A 6,858-nucleotide genomic window follows, 5' to 3' on the forward strand; every position below is an offset into this window, starting at 1 on the left:
TACTATATTAAAACGTTCCAAAGTGGACCCATCGTGATTGCTGCATGTCGAATCCAGAAAGACTTGTCTTATCCTGGAAGTAATTCGCCTGTAACCCATCGACAATTTTGATAAGGGGGCGAATTACGCTATAAGGATAGCATATCAGTTTACGTGGTTCAGCCTAGCGAAGAACAAATTCATATTTTATTTTATTTTTATTTTTCGGTGCATCCATTAGTATATTTTCTAACATCAATGCCCCCATGCTAAAAATGGTAGGCTAGGCAGAGCCCAATCAAGCCCAAAACTATGGCCCACTGATGGGGGCCTTTATTTGCTAGACGCCCATGTAGACGCACCTAAAAAGAGTTTTTATGTATAGACACTGTTTTGAGCTAAATCACAAATTTCTGCTGTGCATTGTGAACCCAGGTAAACCTTAAAACCCTAAACCCTGAACACTAAAGTCACACTTGCTATACTGCTCAAGAAAAAGTGTCACATACATCACTGGTGAAAAGATGCCACATACATCGCTCATGAGAAAGTGTCACATGTGTACAAACACGGGACCTACCGTAAAAAAAAGTGCAAAATTATCCTTTCAATTCATGCGCGAAATCTTTATTTTTTGTATGGACGAGGGGTATCCATGGTGCCGTTGAAATGTAATCCACGGACGCGGATTTACTGCCAAAGCCTTTGGTAGGAAGTCCGTACGCTCGAAATCTAGTTGGGGCCTATTGTGATGTTTGTAAGAAATTCATCCCTTCCATCCGTTTTGTGAGATCATTTTAGAACATGATACCAAAAATGAGCAGGATCAAAGGCTCAAGTGGGCCGCACTCAGGGAAAAGGTGATTAGGGAAATTCTATCTTTGAAACCTCCTTAGGCTCGACAGTCATGTTTACATGCCATCCATACCATTCATAATGTAATTCCCACTGGGATGAACCAAAAAGACAAATATTAGCCTGATTCAAAACTTCTATGCCCCACAAATATTTCAACCATGGAGGTTCAATCCTTACATCAATCATCACATTTCGGCCCAGGTGAGTATTCGATCCGGTACAGTTTTGGCCATCCTGTTCTAAAATGAGCTCAAAAAGTGGACGGGCCGGGTGGATTTCTCACAAACATCACAGTGGGCCCCACCTAGGTTCCCAGCGAAGTAACTTCCTGCCAAAGAAATCGGATTGCATGCTGAGTAAATTGAATTGGGCCCACCTATGTGGTTTATCCACGTACGCAGTCCACCCCTTTTCCATCTAATTTAATGGGTTAAGCCCAAAATCGAAGCATATCCAAAGATCAAGTAGACAGTGCCAGAGGAAACAGTGGGGATAATGATTTCCACTGTTGAAACCTTTCTAGGCCCCACAGTGATGTTTATTTGTCATCCAACCTGTTCATAAGATCATACAGACATGGATGAATGGAAAATAAAAATATAAGCATGATCCAAAACTTCATGACCCCCAAGAAATTTTCAATATTAAAAGTTCAATTCAACTGTTTCCTGTAGTGTGGTCCATTTGAACATTGTATATACTTCTTTTTTGGGATCAAGATCTATAATTACCTCAGAAAATTAATGGACGGATTGGATAAAATACATAAATCATGGTGGACCTCATAGACTTTACTCAGTACGACTCACTACGCATTCGCTTCCCCTGCCAAAGGCTTTCTCAGGAAATCTGCGTTCGTAATCCACATTCTATCTAATCCACCGCCATTAAAAAGCTCACTCAACGAAAACCAATAAAATTAACCAAAATCTCATATTCCTTTGATGATTTTTCGTTTTTATCTTATCTAGCTTATATATTCTTAACATGACAAGATGGCCACATTTATTTCATATAGAGTGATCATCATGGTCCATTGATGGTTGTCACCTGTGATCAAAATTTTAAAACCTGCGCTGGGCATGACCTATTTTATGGATGGACAGCTCCAACCGCTTAAACCTGCTCTACCATATTTCAACCTTAAAAATCTGCTTAATATAAAATCGTGAAATTATCTCTTGGCCAAGTCGCCAGAGTGTTTGATTTTCAAATAGAAGTCGTGTTCAAGGACTGACCATTTTTCTCGTCTGACCATTCTTTTATATAATGTCTCATCTTCGGTCCTGTATGAGTGCAAGTAAAGCTGGGGATGGCACATCCAAGGCTTGCCTTATCTAATCCATTTATCAACAAAAATGAGAAAAATAAAGATGGTTTGTCGTATAAGATTGAATAAAGAAATAAGTTTAATAAAGATGAAGAAAACTTATTTCTAATCCAACACACAGTAGAGAATACTATGTTCTCATACCAAAGTGTTAATATGACAGTTATTCATGTTCAAGCACCTCACAGTGTTGTACATGTTACAATTAATCTTCAAGCAAATGATACGTGGCCAACGATGATATGCACATGTATTAGTATTGTATGTGCCACAATCCATCTTAAAGTTACCCTACATGGGCACAAAGTGCCTTAGGGGTCGTTTGACACCATGAATTTGGGGGGATTTCAACTCCCTCATTGTTTGGCACCATAAAGTAATTGGGGGTTTTAAATCCCCTCAAAGAGGGGGTTTGAAAACCATAGTGAAAGATTGGATTACATTTAAAATGCTTCCCAGAGTCGCATGTATAACATGTGTCTCACTAGACTATTAATCTATTGGACACATGACCCACTAATGATATTACAAAATACTTAGATTATCAATTGTATCACTATAATTACTTTAATACGATGATCAGCGCCGTCCAAACATTGTCCATCTAAATCAACGGTTAAAAATCATTGGTTAGTCACTTGGACATGATCCTGTGCTTGTGGCCCATCTGAGACTTGTAATTTCATCATTTTTGGACAAAGTATATATTTCAATGAGTTTATTACAACCATTGTGTCAAATATTACATACATTTACTAATTAGAGCTATTAAAGTTGATTTAGTAATTAAATTCAAACTCCTGTAAATATACTATGCATAGCTACTTTTGGATTAAAGTTGATTTTGAATTTAGCATGCCAAACACGGTAAGAGGGTTTCAAATACAGGGGTTCTGAATATAGGAGGTCTCCCAAACAGGTCCTGAGTCCATCTTTGCTCATGCTCTAGAGTATTCGACAAATAGAAGATATGATAGTTCAAAACAGCATGACCTAAACACATCTTTTATTAAACGCAACTTTGTTTAGATCGAATTACATGCAAGAACACAACTTTACTTACAGCCACACTAGCCATTCGTGTGAAGTTCTACCACCAGCTGAGGTCGCTTTAAGTGGACCATCTTGCTTGCCTATCATCCCACCATATCTACATTTTTTTCCCCGATTGCAAGTGACTCTTGCGTCTAGGCCTATCAGACTTGGTCATTAGTTTTCTTTTGCAAACACAGCAAATAAGTTTCTATATGCTTAGTTATGTCACGTACCTAACCATTTTTAATTTGTTTATCTAGCCAACCAAAACGCAATGCAAAGATGGCGATATCTCTTTTTCTTTTTTACGTTGAAACGATATGATATAACAGGTGTATCATAATTTCTGATACAACAAAATTTTCCCACCATCATGGCATAAGTACACAATATCCAATCCAGGCAAAAGGTGGGCCACACAATGATGATTAGCTGATATGAAATTCAGGTGGAAAAACTTATCAAGCAGGACATAACATCAAAATCAACAAATAGCCAATGGAAGACTAAATATATGGGTGTGGCCCAACCAATGAGTGGATTGGGCTGATTTTTATATCAGATTATTACCATGGTGCGGCCCATATTTTGCACGCCTTGGATATTCTACAGATATGACATGCTCGCCGTAAAAGATGGTTGTACATGATCATCTCACTACAAGAAATTGTGCCTTAGCCGACCGATGGGGCAACCCTTTGCCGGCTGCCGGTTTTAACGGCCACAAGCAAAGGTACCTATATGTGTGTGTGTGTGTATATAAACAAGCCCTAATACCCTCTCTCACACGTCGCCGACTCTCTCTCTCCTCTCCCTCTCCTCTTGCTCTCCCTCTCCCTCTCCTTCCCTCTCTCTGCCGCTCCCTCTCCCTCCCTCTCGCGCGCTCTCCCTCTCCCTCTCCTCTCACTCTCGCTTTCCCTCCCTCTCTCTGCCACTCCCTCTCGCTCTCGCAAAAAATTTAGAAAGCTCTGTCGTTCGATTACAAGAAGAGTTACAGGGGATTTTGGGAGAAATCTGCAGATTTTGAGCTCCTTTTGCATTGGTTTTGGCCGAAATGGAGAATCCAGAGGTTTGAAATTGGGATTTGTGAGAGAAACTTAGAGATTCAAGGAGTTTCTGTGTAGCGAAGCTCTCTGCGGCTTTAATGGCGGACTTGTAGCATCCTTATGCAGTTCGTTGAAGGAAATGCTTGCAGATTTTAGATCCCTCGTTTCTTCTTTTAAAGGTATGTTCCTCTGTTCTTCCTTTGCTTGTTACGGCCGTGTATTTTGAAGGAATGCTAGTGAAGATATCTAGATTTGGGGCATTTTTCTGTGTTATTTTGAGCTTTCAACATCGGAATTCGAACTTCGACTATAGTAGCTACTGCTTGAAGATTTTATACAAATGTGATTAATGATCACAAGGAATATATGGTATTGTTACACCGAATTTATACAAATTGTATGTTTCCAAATCCATATTTTTTATAAAAGGATCGGATGAAATGTTTTGTTATTCAATTCTTCATTTTATTGTGTTTGTGGAGCAATTGGAGATGCCTACCAGAAGTTTGATGAAATTCCTCATAGAAGAGATACATAAGTAGGAACTTGAGGCATAAGTAACTTATCATCCAAACGTGCCCTAGTGGCTCACCAATCAATGAGAGTTTTTATAGATGCAAGTGATCAATGAGAATTTTGTAATTCATTGCTTTGAAGCATTGCTGGAAATTTTTGTTGTTGTCAATGTGGTGGCTTGTGTGCCTGCAAATTAACTTCAATTTTGTTGTTGTCAATGTGGTGGCCTATGTGCCTGCAAATTAACTTCAATTTTCTTGTCAAAGCTTGCAAATTAAGTTTTAGATTGATGTTCTTCCTACTGTTGTGACAGTTTCCATTAAATTCTGATATCATTACAATTTCAAAATCTGAAAATGCAGTTACAAAATGCTTAGTTGACATTCAAGTAGTTAACAATATCTTCAGAAGAATGATTTAATGCTCGAACCCAAGGGTATTTAAAGTATCCTCAGGCCTTTTGAGTCTCTACAAGAGGGGCACAGGGTTTGGTGATCTAGACATGGATGGGCCATGAGCCCAAAAACGTCACCCCATTTTGACCATTCTAACCATTTGGTCCTTGTCCTGCAAATTGCGTCACTTGTCGTCTCGACAGTTTTGTTCGCTTTTGCTAATGTTGCAACTACAATGTCTTGAATTGCAGTCATGAGATTAGGCAGTTGGCATTTTAATCTTTGTTGGATATATAAATCTTAAGTGTTTTGAGTCTATTTCACAAATCATTTCTTCTCAATCAATGTTTCTCCAGGGAAGCACTTATTCTAGTTCGAATTGCGGTGGTCCCACAACTTCAGTCCTTGTGCACAGTATACAACAAAATGAGTATATGAATCCGAATGAATAATCTCCATGGTTGCAGTTTCCTTCTGAAGAAAGGAAGTGGGCGTTTGGGCTTTAGGTCATTTCATCTGTACTCCATTCCAATGACAATCATTTCTTTACGATCTTAAACTCTGTATGTGGCTAACATGTGTAGGACACTTGGGCCATGTAACAGGAGGGATTGCTATCTTGATGAACTAGCCCAGTAATCTAGCCATAAAAAATCACTAGGCAGGCCACACAAGTAAGGAAATAATGGACGGTCCAAAAGAATTTGGCGAGTTCTTATAAACCAGCCATCATTTTCATACATTTGCTGCCCCATTGACTCGCCTGATTTTTAGCCAAGTCATCTCATAGGTAGCAAAACTCTGTATTTTTGAAAAAAAGAAAAAAACCTCATATAATTGATTAAGCGTTTAAAACTCATATGTTGAAATATAGGAGGAAAGAAAAAAAGATTTTTGGGGCGAAAATGAATTAAACATGTTAAAAAGAAAGTCTAATTTTTTAATTGAAGTTTTCTCTTTTAACCTTATTTATATATAATACACACATGTGGATATATGGCCATTTTTTCACTTTTTTTATTTTTATTTTTATTTTTAAGTTCAAAACTGTATTAAACCAGAACTTCTCCTTTTCCATTTTGCTATCTATCTGTCATCTATACAGCTCAGATGTCCTACACATGCTAGTTTGCCACATGCCCATATATAGAGGTGTGCCTGTGGCTATCCTGGAAATGCACCCAATACTACTCTATGCATGAATGGCTTCTCTACTGATGGGCCTTCTATTGTCGAAACTGATGGAATTGGCAGCAAATCAGATAATGCTATTAAGTTTGAAATGCAGGTAATCTGGTGCCACCTCATGGCTCAGTTTCATCATTTGGCTTAATGGTTGTGCTGAAAATGACCAAAGTGTACCTGAGCTTCTTTGGAATGACTTTGTTCGTAAACAACTTGGATGGTTCTTTTTCAGTGACTGATGATTTATTGCCAATCTTGCAAAATATAGAAAATTATCACTTGCACGTGTTTGGATATGTGGAATCCCTGGGTTTTCATATTTTGGTAATTATGTGATTTGTTTATTTTTTTTCATTAATTTTTCATTTCGTTATGATGATTTGTTCGCTTCTAATCATGTGATGGTTGAAAGGCAACATGAACAGAGCTGTGTTTTCTTTAGCCTGGTGAACTTGCATGTTCTTAATAAAATGGTATTCTTGTGTTTTTACTGAACTGACCCATTCACTGAGGA

The 6,858-nt window shown here is 38.2% G+C and overlaps 1 long non-coding RNA gene across 2 annotated transcripts; it reads left to right on the forward strand.

Moving 5' to 3' along the window:
- Window positions 1–3,990: 3,990 nt before the first annotated feature.
- LOC131251429 (uncharacterized) lies at window positions 3,991–6,657 on the forward strand. 2 transcript variants are annotated; one of them, XR_009173855.1, is made up of 3 exons: window positions 3,991–4,427; window positions 5,516–5,665; window positions 6,448–6,657. It is a non-coding gene; the product is annotated as an uncharacterized LOC131251429 (long non-coding RNA). The 2 variants fall into 2 exon arrangements; XR_009173854.1 differs by lacking the exon at window positions 6,448–6,657 and adding an exon at window positions 5,765–6,004.
- The last annotated feature ends 201 nt before the right edge of the window (window positions 6,658–6,858 follow it).

This window comes from Magnolia sinica, chromosome 7 (genome assembly GCF_029962835.1).
Source record: "Magnolia sinica isolate HGM2019 chromosome 7, MsV1, whole genome shotgun sequence".
Lineage (NCBI taxonomy): Eukaryota > Viridiplantae > Streptophyta > Magnoliopsida > Magnoliales > Magnoliaceae > Magnolia > Magnolia sinica.